The sequence below is a fragment of the Rhinatrema bivittatum genome, chromosome 6 (genome assembly GCF_901001135.1).
Source record: "Rhinatrema bivittatum chromosome 6, aRhiBiv1.1, whole genome shotgun sequence".
Lineage (NCBI taxonomy): Eukaryota > Metazoa > Chordata > Amphibia > Gymnophiona > Rhinatrematidae > Rhinatrema > Rhinatrema bivittatum.
In genome coordinates, this window is record NC_042620.1 from 340,966,077 (window position 1) to 340,981,270 (window position 15,194).

Consider the following 15,194-nt stretch of genomic DNA (forward strand, 5'->3'; position numbering starts at 1 on the left):
TTTAGACCTTTCTCACGTGTTCTGAAATTGCTAATAATCAAACATAAGGAGCCCGTTCTGGAATCTGTTGACTTGCCTGGAGTAAAGATGAAAAACAAAGCAAATATATAAATATATTTATAAAATAACCTCAAATGTATACCATTGTGTGCACCCTACATTCATTGTACATTGAATATATATATATAAGCATGTGCTTGCAACAAGCAATTGGGCTGTAAAAATTATTCCGCCAGGGTGCTGTTTCCCTAAATCATAACCACTGAGCTAAGATCCAAAGGCAATAAAGTGTGTGCTTTTAAAATGTTTGCTGAGATTGTTTCTTTTGATTCCTAGCTGTTTTGTATATTTCTGTTGGAGAACATACGGGGCATGGCCTAGGTAGTCTGACAAGTCAACACTGATGATTAACAGGGGGCCCAGCAGTGGCTCCTGGACAAATGCATTGGAAAGTAATCTGATTTATTAAACACGCTGCATGGCACCCTCAGCCCAGGAAGAAAATACAGCAGTAATTATGCAGTAATTACTGTGTACTATTTTGTGGTCAATCTAATTTTAGTTTGTTTCAATGGATTGTAACCATAAAAATTCCTGTTCCGGCATAGAGACAGCTTTCCAAGGGCATGTTGCACTTCTTTATACGGACGTTCATACTCTCATACTAAGAACGTTCTCTTTCTGTCCCAGTTTGATATTCACTATAATATGGCATCCTCCCTGACATGATTTAGAGGGAATAGAGTCTTAAAGGAAGGAATTGCAGGACAGCAGTTTTTAAGCAATGTTTTCCCATGATCAGCAGTCTTTTCTTAAGAAAGGTACCCTATGCATTTTCCACTGATTCACTGCGTTTCTTGGCAAATTTGCAACCCAAGCACTATGGGAAAATTAGCACTGCTGCTGAAGGGTTTTCTCTGTCACCTGGCTCTCCCACCAAAGCAAGCATTAATGCTACCATTTACTATTTAAACACCCATCTCTTCCTATAGTATGTTCAGCACAGTGCATACTGTGCCCATTGCAGTAAATCTGAAAACTATTTACAGGCATTTCTGTTACATACAGATAATCCTGCAAAACCTATCAATAGTGAACAAAATAGAAACCTCCCCCAACAACAGCAATACAAATTTTAAGCTCACAGGTTCTTTCTTTTTTATAAACTTCCTGTACCAGCCAGCTGCAAAATGCTTCTTTAGAAAAATCATACGCAGCTTCAACTTGTGTAAGAGTCTGTTTCTACTCAAATCAGTAAATTCTTACCTACAGCACGGCAAAGCATTAATTAACTGCACAAGAGATCGGTCTTCATAGTTTTTTAATAAAGTACTGTAATTAAAATTGTAACATTGTAACATAACATGTCTTTTGTATAAATTTTACTTTTTCAACACAGTGACCTTTTCTAAGAGAACAAGAAACAGTGAACACAGCAGCTTTCTTCAACCTGAGTTAAAGCTCATTCATAATTAAGTCAAACATGTTTCAAGCAGTGATCAATCACACACACACACACATACACTTGCTCTAATGCTCAAGAAAGTGTGATTTTTAACCTTTCTACTTCTGCATTCACATGTGTGTGTGTTTCACGTGCACTGGGAATATAATGAATTAAGATTTAAATTAAGTGCTTAGATTTGATTTCTTTGAAATTCTGTGTGGATTGTTTTTAACATACTAAAAGAAAAAAATGTAAGTTGTAAAAACAAAAAACCATGTCAAATGTAAAAGATACAGCTTGTAGCAGAGTGGGATAAGTAAAATAGCACCATATAACACTTGAAGAGTACACATACTGGGCTGCATTTTCAAAAGTGCCCACCATGGTCAAGCAGCTGGTCACATTGTGTCCTTTTCTAGACTACTTATTTTTTTCCACCCGTGCTCGGTATCTTCATCCAAAGTGACCAACATAATAAGTGTGCAATTTTGATCCATCAACATGTGGGAAAAGAAGTAGTTGTTTATTTATTTAATCCTTTTTTTGTTTTGTTTTGTTTTAGTTCTCAATCCTTGTGGTGACCAGTCTGGGTTTCAGAAGATCCCACAACGAATACGCATGAATAATGAGTCTGCAGCTTATCCACCTGCACTGTGAATGCCTGATACCCAGACTGGCCACGTGGCCCTTGAGGGTCCTGCTGTTCTAGCGCATGGGGTGAGAGCAAAATGCAGTCATTCCCTCATGCTCATGAACACAAAAAGTGGATCAAACAAGCACACAAAAAAAAATGTAAAGATACAAATATTTTACAAGAGACACTCACAGGGAAAAATCAATATTTGAGTACAATTTGCAAAATGAATTAGTTATTTTGAAAAATCGTTTTGAACAAGTGCTACTACAGCCATTCTCTGGGTGTTCTGTTGTTTTTATTTATTTACATTCTGCTTTTTGGCACTTCAAAGCAGAATACATTCAAGTTCTGTAAATATTTCCCTATTCCCACAGGGCTTACAATCTGAGGGCCAGATAGGCGTTTCTCCCATTTTGTGTCTACGGGGAAAACTCCTAAGTGAAGCAAGTACTAAGGTTGTACCTGAGGCAATGTAGGATAGAGTGGCTCGCTCAAGGTCACAAGGAGCAGCAGTGGGGTTTAAACCCTGGTTTTCCCAGCCTGCTGCTCTAACTACTGGGATATCCCTCCCACAGCTTTCAGTATCTTTCTTTCTTACGAGTACACGAGTACACGTCCCACAAAGAAACCTCTGCTCAGCAAACAAAGCACTGCTAACAATCCCTTCAGTAAAGTCAGCAAAATTAACCCAAGTGAGAGAAAGGGCTTTATCATTGGCTGGGCCCATACTATGGAACACGATGCCCCCTGAACTCAGATTACAGAATAACCTCAAAACTTTTAAGAAAAATCTAAAAACATGGCTCTTTAAAAAAGCCTTCACTAAAGAGTGTGGAGGGTAGAGAATGAAAGTACAGGGTAATGCAGATGAGAATGAATTTACTCAATCCTACATTTAAGAAGTAATATCTCAAAGCGATAGTAACTCAATAATATACCTGGACTTGACCAACATTACTCAAATAATGATTTTATTTATGAAATTGTAACCGAACTTTATTGGCACCTGTTAGAATGTACGATATCCTACATTTACTTACCTTAGTCTATGTGCCTATTTGTAAACCATTGCGATGGTATATAACTTAGCGACGGTATAGAAAAGTTTTTAAATAAATAAATAAATAATGACACTCAGATCTAATTCTCCATACTAGAAATGTCATTAAGAATCCAATCCTAAAAATTCAGCCTGCTTGTACCAACAATTACCACTTGGGTGTCTCACAAATTTAAATTTAATGAGCCTGGGGCCAGTGCAAGGGAATTAGGCACCCTAGGTAAACCTTATAGCCTTGTGCCCCTCCCCCCCCCCCTCAATCCTGTCCATACCCTCAGTCCACCCCACACACAAAAATCATGATTTTACACAAAAACAACATTCAAAGTTCAGTTTTCTGAGGTAAAAATATTATTTACACATTGTATTATATTTACAGGCACTGCTGTGTGCTAACCAGAAAAATCCTGCAAAAAAAGCAAAACAACTTGGAACCTCTATGATACTAGGCCTATTTTGGGAGTGGACTTGGCATTCAGAAAGCCATGAGTAAACTGAATTAGAATTAAAATATAGTATACCTTTCATACCAAAGCAGCACTAAGTTCCAGTACTTAAACAGTAACAGCCTTACCTATGAAAGAAAAGGTGATAGCGCAGATATTACACCAGACCCTAAAACACCAATATACCTCCTATTAGGAAAACAGAACAAGCCAAGCTGCTTTAGATCCCTACAAAGATATTACATGCTACCAGAATACCTCATCTCAATCACACGCGCAGTACATGGGCAGAACTTCACCAAATGCAGAATTACATAGAAATGATGGCAGAAGAAGACCAAAAGCCCATCCAGTCTGCCCAGCAAGCTTTCACACTTTTTTTTTCTCATACTTATCTGTTACTCTTGGCCCTTATTAGTACCTTTTTGGTTCTAGTTACCTTCCACCCCGCCATTGATGTAGAAAGCAGTGCTGGAGCTGCATCTAAGTGAAGTATCTAGCTTAATTGGTTAGGGATAGTAACTGCTGCAATAAGCAAGCTACTCCCACGCTTATTTGTTTACCCAGCCTATGCCATTCAGTCCTTATTGGTTGTTGTCTGAACATAATTCCTCTTTTCTTTATTCCCCCCTGCCTTTGAAGCAGTGAGTTGCGCTGGATATGTATTCCAAGTGAAGTATCAGGCTTAATTGATATGGAGTAGTAACCGCCATAACAAGCAAGCTACACCCATAATTATTTGTTTACCCAGACTATGTAATTCAGTCCTTGTTGCCTGAATATAAATCCTCTTTTCCTCTTCCTCCACTGCCATTGAAGCAGAGAGCTCTGCTAGATATGCATTGAAAGTGAAGTATCAGTCTTTCCCCCCTGCTGTTGAATCAGAGAGCTATGCTCGATATGCATTGAAAGTGAAGTATCAGACTTATTTGGTTTGGGGTAGTAACCGCCACAACAAGCAAGCTACTCCCCATTTTTTTGTGAATGCAAATCCTTTTTACCACATTTCCTCTTGCTGTTGAAGCATAGAGCAATGCTGGAGGCGCATTGACAGTGAGAATGTTTACTGAATAAGGGTATTAATCTCTAGGTAGTAGCTGTCATTCCTGCAAGCTACCCCCATTCCTCTTCTCTTCATTCACATCCTCTAGACTTTATGGATCCACAGTGTTTATCACACGCCCCTTTGAAGTCCTTCACAGTTTTGGTTTTCACCACTTCCTCCGGAAGGGCGTTCCAGGCATCCACCACCCTCTCCCTGAAGAAATACTTCCTGACTCACATACACATCCTCCCTCACTCACATTGGCTCCGTCTCTCTTTCACTCTCTTGTATAAATTAAAAGACCATAAAGTATAAATAGAAATTTGAAAACATAAACTGAACTAGAAACCTCATCAAGCCAGACTCTGTATGTAGTGAAACAATGGAAAAACAGAAACATTGCTATTCCACAGAAAATAAACAATAAAATAAAGAAAAATAAAACAGCAATAATAGTAAAGCCATATTAATAAAAAGAATATTTCAAAACAGGTAAAACATACAATAATATTCAAGCATTTAAAACATAAAAAATCTAAAATAATGTTCCAAACACCAAAAGATATTTCAAAAGAGCAATTATATCAGGGTCCATTTTCATTCACTTCGTGGCTCAGCCACCATTGAATATTGGCATTAGCTGAATAACTTATGCGGCAAAAAATACTTCTCCATGGAACACCCCGTACTTATCCGGCTAGATTCTAGCTGGATAAGTGGCTATATATGCTGGTTTTGCCATTTAGATGGCTTTTGAATATTGACCTCCTGGTATAACACCCAATGATTAAACCTATCAAAAATTAAAAAATCACCTACTCTTCATAGCTGGGAACTTTTGATTTTCAGATGTCCTGAGATTGTAATGGATTAGCAGATGGTTTGGGGATGTTGGACACATTTTCCCTTCTCTCTTTCATGTATACACACATTTTCTCTCTCACATACACACCCATGGATTCCCCCTCTTACTCACTCAAACACATAGGATCCCTCTCTCTCTCACTCTCTCACTCACTCACTCAAACACATCCTTTATTACTCACATACACATCCTTCCTTCACTCTCTTTTACAAACCCTCACTACCTCTCTCTCACATACACAAAAATACATGGTCTGTCTCTCATACACACAAGTTTTCACACTTTCACACACACACTTTCACATACAATCCAAAACTTCCTCATTCTCATGCTCATACTCTTATTCCTTTACACACACACACTCCAAACACACACTCAGGTTTCCTCTATCTCTAACACAAACACATACCCAGGATTCCCCCCCCCCTCTCTCTGTCTCACAAATACCCACACACACACATTCACACAGGCTTCTTCTCTGTCTCACAAATACCCCCCCACACACACACCCAGACTTTTTGTCTCTCATACACACACACACATACATACACACAGGCTTCCTCGCTCTCTCTCATACACACACGCACACACATATACCTGGGCTTCCTCTCTTTCTCTCCCTCACACACACACACACACACACACACACACACACACACATACATGCCCAGGCTTCCTTGCTCCCTCACACACATATACACACCTACACACTCACAACACACACACACACAGTATTTCTCTCTCCCTCTCTCTCTCTCTCTCTCTCTCATACACACACAGACACGCACACATGCTTCCTTTCTCTCTTTCACACAAATATAATACCCAGGCTTCCTCTCTCAACACACAGGCTTTCATGCCAGACCTGTCATCTTCTTTGGCTGTGAGTGAGATGTGCTCTGCTTGTGATTCTTCTGATCCTCTCTCCTGTCATTGCTTCCGGGGCCTCTCTGTGTCTTCAGCTGCGGGTGGGATGGGCTCTGCCCACGGCCTTCTTGGGCCTTTCTTTTTTTGTGTCTTTGGTCGTGATTGGGTTGGGCTCCACCCAAGGCCCTCCCGGATCTTTTGTCGCAGGTAGGATGGGCATCACCCGTGGCCCTTCCAGAGCCTCATTTTTTTTTTTTGCATCTTCAGCCACGAGCAGGATGAACTGTGCCCACAGCCATCTTGCCTGGATGGTATCTCTCCTTGTGCCGAGCTATTATTGGGTCTTTTTCTTCCACTGCTGACAGAATCGATTTCACAGTTGGCCTTTATCTTGAGCTGAGGGGGGGGGGGGGGGGGGGGGGCGGCTTGTGCTGATGATTTGGCACCCCCTAAGAGTTGTGCTCTAGGCAACGTCCTGTTTCACCTAGTGGAAGTGCTGGCCCTGAATAATGTGAAGACAAAACTTCAGATGTTTCCCCCAACCCCTTTTTTTTCTGTATCTAAAAATACCATCCTGCCAACCCCCACGGCTTCCATCTGTAGGGTCATCTTTGACTCCGCCATATCCTTCTGTACACAAATCCAAAACACTGGTAAAATATGTGCATGACAATTTTTGAAAAGCCAATTAACCAGATTAATAATGATTTACACAGGTGAAAGGGCTATGTGAAATTTGCCTACCCTTTAGGGAGCTAACGGTAAATGCGTTTCCCCATAGTGTGCATACATTTAGCCTCATTAGAAGGAAGCTTTTGCAGGTGCATGTTTAGGACAGGCATGTAGACCGCATTTTTAATCTAGACATGTCAATATCTATGGGAAAAGGATCTGTAGAAAAGCAGGGGCAAACGTCTATGAATACTGTGTCTATTGGGCAATTTTCAAATTAAGGTACGCCCATACTCGTGCTTTGAAAATTGGAGAAAAGACGCAATTGGTGAATGAAACGTACCCATGGACTTGCAGCAGTGCGTGCAGTCTGAAAATCGCCCCCGTTGTCTCTTGCATGTCACCAAAATCCATTTCTTCCTTTTTTTTTTTTTTTTAACACACTAGCAAAATGCTTATCCACTTTTTCGTCACCTCCCTCTTAAGACTAGTACAGACTGCTCCTCCAGGCCTCCCACTGAATCATCTGTTTCCACTGCACTCTGTACAAAGTCAGCTGCAAGATTTATATCTTCCTCTAATGTCTTTCTGGCCCTGCACAGCAAGTCCTCTTCTCAAGTGAAGATTCTGCTCCCCCACAAGTTCCTCATTACTATCCTGTCTCCCACTGCCATCCTCCTCACAACCTCCATTCATTGGGCAAGCTGCTCTCATCAAAAGAGAACCCGCCCCCTTTTCCTGGACAGCCTGTGGCACTGTTATTTTCCCAACTATGGTCCTGAATACAGGGGGAAAACAACCAAAAAAATCAATCCACAATGAAAGAGCAGGAATTAAAAGGGAAAATATTACAGACTGAAAAGGTCCCAAAATATATATAGGCAGACATCATAAATGGTTTTAATTACATTTAATGAGGATGTCATCATCCACAGCGGGAATTCATCTCTAATTAATTTAAAAATAAAAATCAATGCGGCCCCCGACACGTATTGTGCTCCACAAATGTCGTTTCAAGGGAGGACAGCCAGCTGAAAAGAAAACAAACAAAACTGTATAAATTCAAAAAAGCATGGAAATATCTCATCACAAGAGAGAGAGAAAAGGAAAGTAACATCAAATATATCAGCATCATTAATCAAAAAAAAACCGTACAAGCAGTGACAAAAATACAGCCTTCGGGAGATGCCAGGTGAAAGCGGGATATTTAATCCTTCAAAACGGGTGCCACAAAATATCACATGATTGCAGCCACCAATTGAAACAAAGAAGAATGAGCCAATAGGAAAAGAGCAGCGGCAAACAGAATCTAAAACATCAGGAATGGTGTTTACAAGCCCTGATTAAAGAGACGTAATAATAGAAGAAAGAATAACAATAAAAAAAAATAATAACTGAAGTCTGTACAATTATACCAAAATAAAAAGAAGAAAACAAGGTAGGCAGACACAAACTGATCAAAGAATTAGAAACATAAAGGCCAATCAATTTCTTGATTAAGCCCTCAAGGATGAAAACTAAATAAATAAATAAATAAATACACTAATACCTAAACCTCACCTCGAGTTACTAGGTGGGCCTCCCATGGAGAAATAAATATCTATCTAGTGTTAGGGCATTAGGGCTAGTGTCTCTCTCTCTCTCTCCCTCCCTCTCTCTCTCTCTCTCTCTCTCTCCCTCAGTGGCCCTGAGATAGTAAACATGGTCCCGTTCCCCCCCCCCCCCCCCAGTAGTTGTATGTAGGAAATACCACAATTCTTGCACTTATCTCAAAGTGCAAAAAAGTTATTGCAATTTGCAGTAACTTAGTGCTTCACCTAGGTATTAGCGATAAACTGCCTATTACCATAAAACACGCCCCTTTTTCTATCGCATGCGATATTTAGTGCATTTTGATAAATCCAGGCCATAGTATTGAAGTTCCAAGGGGCTAGAGTCAGGAATAACATTAGGAACTATTTATTCATGGAATGGGTGCATGGAATGTCCTCCTGGAATAGGTAGTGTAGATAAGAATGGTGATGGAATACAAAAGGGTGTGGGATAAACACAGAGGATCCCTAATGTCTAAAGGATGGGATAATCTTCACCGAGCTGCAGTTACTAACAGAAGACATGCGGATAATCTGCACGGAGGACAGTTACTGCCCTAAACAACTTGCTGGGCAGACTGAAGGGACCACTTAGGTCTCTTTTCATTTGCTATATTACTATGATAGTAAAGATGGCAAGCAAATAATTATTTTTAGAAAATTATTATTGGCAGGTGTAGATCTACAAGCTTCGTTTTACCGATGCTTCCTTAAGGGTCAGTCCTGAGTCAAGCTGTTAGAAAAACATTCCTAATTTAGCATTTTTGTTTTGGGGTTTTTTTTTAAGAATATGGTTTTCTCAGAGGACTTCCTATAATAAATGGGTCTTTTATAAAAACTGAAAGGAAAAGCCTTAGTTCAGACTGAGCCTTCAGGCGCAGAGGTCGAACTCTCTTGTACGCATTATCAGAGTAATTATTGACAAGAGTTCAAGCTAATTGACCTTCCTCTGCTAATTCCTAACAAATTTTCTAAAAGTACCTTTTCAACTCTCTTGGGACGCCAGCTGGGTTCTGTAATTCTGCAGCTCATTTGTAGACTAACACTGCATTAAGTTTCCTCCATTCTCAAGTAGATCAAGGGGGGGGAGGAGTAGAAAAGGAGGGGGACTTTTAACACCTGTTTCTTGCTTTTCATAATGAGTATTCCTCTCCACTCATCGTTCGCTTGTGCTGAACTTAGCTTACAACCAAATCAGGCATCACACTATTTACATGTTGGTGGTGATTTTCAGTAGCCTGCAGAGTTGCAGAGCGTATAGGCGTTCTTACAGCACGCAGACTTTTGTAGCTATCTTTTGAAAGGGGAAATGGCCCGAATTGTTGGGCTCGCGGGTGGTTTCTCTTTGGAAATGAGTGGAAAAACACGCAGGCTAAAGTCACTCCCATGCCTTACGCTGTTTGCGCAGTTGGGCCAAACGAAGGGTCAAGATGGGACTCGTGCTTTTCAAAATGGAATGTTACAGGCACTGTTCTTCCTCATGACCTAAACGTACCGCTGGGTTCGCCTGCTTTTAGCCGAAGAGAAGAGGATAATGTTCAGCCAGGACAATTTACGTGGATAAACACATTTACCTAGGTTAAATGGCTTTTTAAAAAATTGGTCTGATAAATCACAATCACAAAAGACTGCAAAAGGGAAGTAGAGATTTTAGCATTCCTCGGGAGGATGGAAACAGCATATCTTTAATCACACGTATTAAGACCCATCTGGAGGCCTTCACTCCCACCTCTCGAAGGCATCGCTTCACCTGCCTGAGACTTGATTTGCATCTTGCACTGTTGACTTTCATCATCTAAATGAAGTTTTGAAATCATTCAAATCAATTCCCTATGGAGGGATCTCTCTTTATGTATATTAAAATTTGCTAATTTAAACAACAAAAACATATTACAAACAAAAGAGAAAGCAAGCAAATTTGTTTTTATTAAGGTGTCATGCTGATTAGAATGAATGAAGACAGGACGTGGCATGCAAAAAGTCAACAAGGCGTAATATTTACTAATCCATCTGACATTTCAGTTCATAACAGAAACATTGGCTGGATTAATAATATAACCTTCTCCTCCTACACGTGGTTGCCACTCTCCACCAAACTACCCAGCCAATAGCGGTTCTCTTGCTTTAGCTTTGGATCTCAGTGCCCCGATGGATGGAATTGATCCATGTCTTGTTTCTTCTTCCTCTCAGTTTCTTCCCCCCTCCCCCCCTTCACCTGTATTTCTGGTACCTTCCTACCAATGTAACTTTCAGAGTAACATAGTAAACGATGATTAATAAAGACCAAAGAGGCCTAGCTAGTCTTCCCAGTAGAGAATTTCTGCACATTTATCCAGACTAGATCAGATTCCCACATGAAGCCAACCTCCGTTCCCGTTGTGGCTCCTTTACGGTTGCAACCTCTATTCATTGCTGTCCTGGGCCGCAACTGTGGCGCAGTAACGGGTGCCCAGTGCTTCATTACCATTCTCTTGCCATTGATTTGGGTTCATCTCTTTCCATTGTCTTTTCTGTGATTTCAAGCACCTTCAGTCTTTCCCTTCTTCATTCTTGACCTTGTCAACCCAGGCATTCAACATACCATCCTCATTTCACCTGGGGCAGATTTGGGATTTTTGCCATCCCTGGGCACCTTTGGTGCTTTCACCGCCACCCCCACCACCAGGGGAGGGTCTGAAACAGGGTAAGCCGAGGGCTATTCTCTGCTGAATGAGATTCATCAGAGCCGGAAGGCATCAAATCTTAGCCAGCCTGCTGCCCCTAAGTGTTTGACGCCCTAGGTACAGGCATAATGTACTGCATCTCACATTTTTTATTTCATTTTTATTTTATTTTATATATTTTTGTATACCGACATTCGATCTGAGATATCACATTGGTTTACATTCAGCTTGCCACTTTTCTCATGCTCCAACACTCAGTCCGTAGACTAGCACTGGCTGTATTGCCATATTGTACACCTTGCCTTTTAAGTAGGCTGGTATTCTCTTCACAGGTAATGCCACTATGCACCCAGCTGTGGCTTTCTCTCTGATCTCTCCAGCAAGAGATCTACTTAAGTATCTAAACTCTACAGTTTCTTTTCTATGTTCCTAGTGCTTTCCACCTCATTACCTTTATCTCTGAATTTCGTCGTCATGCATGCTAATTTAATTCCACTGATAGTTTTCTTTCTTCTATACATTTTGCCCATCTTTCCATGTTTTTCTCTATTTCTTCCCTGTTCTCTGCATGTAAGACCATGTTGTTGGCAAATAGCATGCATTATTACTGTATCCAGTATTCAACAATAGCTGTTAACTTTTTTAAGTTTCTGATCCTACCTTCATTCAATTTGCTGCAAGTATGCCTTTGGTAGCCTTGGCATTTTGGGACCACAGTGCACCTATTTCCTTAATGTTTGTTTTTATCCTAAATGTGTTGCGATGAGTGCAGTGAATTCCCTTTTCTATTTTGGGTTATGTTGATCAGGACCATGGTAACAGTGCGTGTCACCTTAAAATGGGACATCTAATTTGAAATATTCTTGAAGTGCCATCTTCATATCACTTGTATGGCTATGATAAATAGGAAACCACAAACAAACTGCAAGCATGTTCATAGAAAGAAAGCAGATGATAAACTGACATGTATTTTCACATCTGTGACCAAAGATTCAAATATATATATATATATATAGAGAGAGAGAGAGAGAGAGAGAGAGAGAGAGAATAGACAAGATTGACAGAAGGTTTTCGAAGGGTTTTAAAAAACTTAGATAGCCCTAGTATACAATCATCTCCACTCTCACTAGGGAGGACCAAGACTGAGTGCTTAACAAAAAAAAAAAAAATCACTCCCTCCAAAGCATCACCTAAATATATTCTCATTCACTCACTATCTAATTTTCAGCTAACCTGGATCTCTCTGGTTGACTTCCTCCCTGGAGTACAGTAGGTCTCCCACTTCTTACTTCTGCACTTGCAAGCAACACCCAAGTCCCAGGCATATTTGCATTCTCTGGGGAAGCCAGCAGGAGGAGTCAAGAGAAAAAGAGAACTGAGCATGCTCAGTATCACATACTTATGCTATTTACTTTCCATTCAGTAACATTTTCATGCTAGTTAGCCAATATATTTTCAGGTTTCTGTGCATGACAATAGTGTAACCACACTATGGTGGACATGTTTTGCCATGCCTATGCTAAATCTTTTTGCTTTACTTGGTAAGAGGCTTTTTAACATGTATATCATTTTTTTTATATTCTCATGTTATTCTTTTCTTAGTGCAAGTTTTATTGCAGAGGCTCCCAATTCAGGCGCTAGGTATTTAGAATAATTTTGTTTTCTGGCAACTGTGCTGAGTAGAGGGCAGATACAGGGATCTGTAAACTAAAACCCAAGGTAAAGGATATTTTTGCATGCACGAGGAAACAATTTAGCATGCCCCCTAAAATGCCACTTGACTGCCTGTGCACTAAATTATAGCTTGTGGTTACAAAAAATGTTGGTCTTGGAGGGATCAAAGGCTATGAACCTGCTCGCTAATGATGGGTCACAAAATCCCCCATTCAAACTGTGATAGGGCCAGTTATAATCAACAAGCCGTAAAGCCCGTTAAAACGGGCTACATCCCTCTGTCTCTCACCTCCCCCTCATTCTCTCTCCCCTCACTCTTCACCACCCCCCTCCCCCACCCACTCCTCTCCACCCTCCCTCTCCTCACTCAGTCCCCCCTCTCCCTCACTCCCTCCTCTCCCTCACTCCCTCCCACTCAGTCCCCCCTCTCCCTCCCACTCACTCAGTCCCCCTCTCCCTCCCTCCCACTCAGTCCCTCCCTTCACCCACCTCCATTTCCTCCCGGCGCCGTAAGCGCGACTTCCCGCAACCCTCACCCGGCTCCATTGACTCCTCCCGCTCCTGCCGGCAGATCTCGGGGGGGGGGTGTCACTCCCGCCGCGCGGCAGTGACCCCCGCGAGATCTGCCGGCAGATCTGGGGAGGAGAAGTAGCGGCACCGCGCGCGCGCGGTGCCGCTACTTCTCCTCCCGCTCCTGCCGGCAGATCTCGGGGGGGGGGGGCGCGGGAGTGACACCCCCCCCCCCCGAGATCTGCCGGCAGATCTGGGGAGGAGAAGTAGCGGCACCGCGCGCGCGCGGCGCCGCTGCTTCTCCTCCCGCTCCTGCCGGCAGATCTCGGGGGGCGCGGGAGTGACACCCTCCCCCCCCCGAGATCTGCCGGCAGATCTGGGGAGGAGAAGCAGCGGCACCGCGCGCGCGCGGCGCCGCTGCTTCTCCTCCCGCTCCTGCGGCCCCACCGCCATTTTTTTTTTCCTGATCGACGTCCTTGCCCGCACATGCGCAGTAGAGCTGCGCTCTACTGCGCATTTGCGGGCCGTCGGTCACAGGCCATTTATAAGGTAGATGAGGTGTCGTTTTTTCTTTTTCAGACTTCTCCCCAGTTATAATCAATGAGGTGTAGTCGTTATCTTTCTTGGACTTCTCCCCGGGAAATTTTGCATGCAGATTGGTTACCGGTATAGGTACCAGTCTTATCCGGCTAACTTACTTATCCAGCTGTGTTTGAATATTGAGCCCACGGTGTTCATTTATAGGGAATTCTTGTTAAAGGTTAACTTTCAAACATTCACAAAGACAGTAGCAAGGGTATGAAAACAGCAAAGAATATGCACTATCGTATCATGTGCAAATGTTAGCATGAGCTAATGTTTGCTTGTAATATAGCCATTCATGAAAATTAGGCAAAATCACTAATAAGCTGGAAAATCTTTCAAATCTCATTGGCACTTTTGCTATAACCAATTTATACATACAAAATCCGTGATGGCTTGATTTCCTGCAAAGCGCGACTACACCTCGGAAAGAACTGGTTAACATTTTTTTGCAAAAACCTTGGCCATTTCTTGCCAACCGTTTTGCTAGAATATCGCTCTAGGAATCATTTACATGTTATGCAAATAGTAATGGGCCATTCCTGCCGAGATTTCCTCTGCTTAGTACGTTGACCTTCATGTATTTTAAATACTTTATAATACAGAAGTATATCCACAAACTTTGTGTAGCTGATATATACCATAAGTATGTTTTTTCTACAAATACTCCATTCTTTATTGTGCCTATTTAGTATAGTGTCCTTAAGATAATATAAAATGAGTTTGAAATTGCCCATGCAAGAATAAACCCTTAATCTTTTGCAGCATACTGTAAAAAAGTTAAATAGAGCTGTGTATCATGTCACAAAATGTGATGAGTAATCTGTTAAACAGATATGAATGAAGTTGCTACAGTAGTCAGTTGCTAAGGGAAGTATTTTAGAATGATACCCTAACACAGGAAATCAGAAGTAAATGAACTACAGCAATTGCTTTATAAATTAGATTAAAGTTTGTAATGTCCACCCTTGGAAGCAATAGATCTCCTGAAAATACTGTAGCAGTTATCCGTGTGAAACTTGCATTATCTCTAGTAGGACTCATGCAAAATAGAAGAAAATGCTGTCCATTAGGATTATTCACCATTAGCTGTAATTTCTTCTGACAAACTCTCTCACTTGATGATGGGTGAGA

General features: G+C 41.5%; 1 protein-coding gene and 1 long non-coding RNA gene across 4 annotated transcripts in view; one reads left to right on the forward strand and one right to left on the reverse strand.

Moving 5' to 3' along the window:
• AFF2 (AF4/FMR2 family member 2) overlaps positions 1 to 15,194 on the forward strand; it is a 779,982-nt gene that overhangs the window by 545,301 nt on the left and 219,487 nt on the right. The gene's annotated exons all lie outside the window — the stretch shown is intronic.
• On the reverse strand, positions 7,916 to 13,519 carry LOC115094563. Its single transcript, XR_003857583.1, has 3 exons — positions 13,458 to 13,519; positions 12,528 to 12,630; positions 7,916 to 8,070 (listed from the first exon to the last, which is right to left on the reverse strand). It is a non-coding gene; the product is annotated as an uncharacterized LOC115094563 (long non-coding RNA).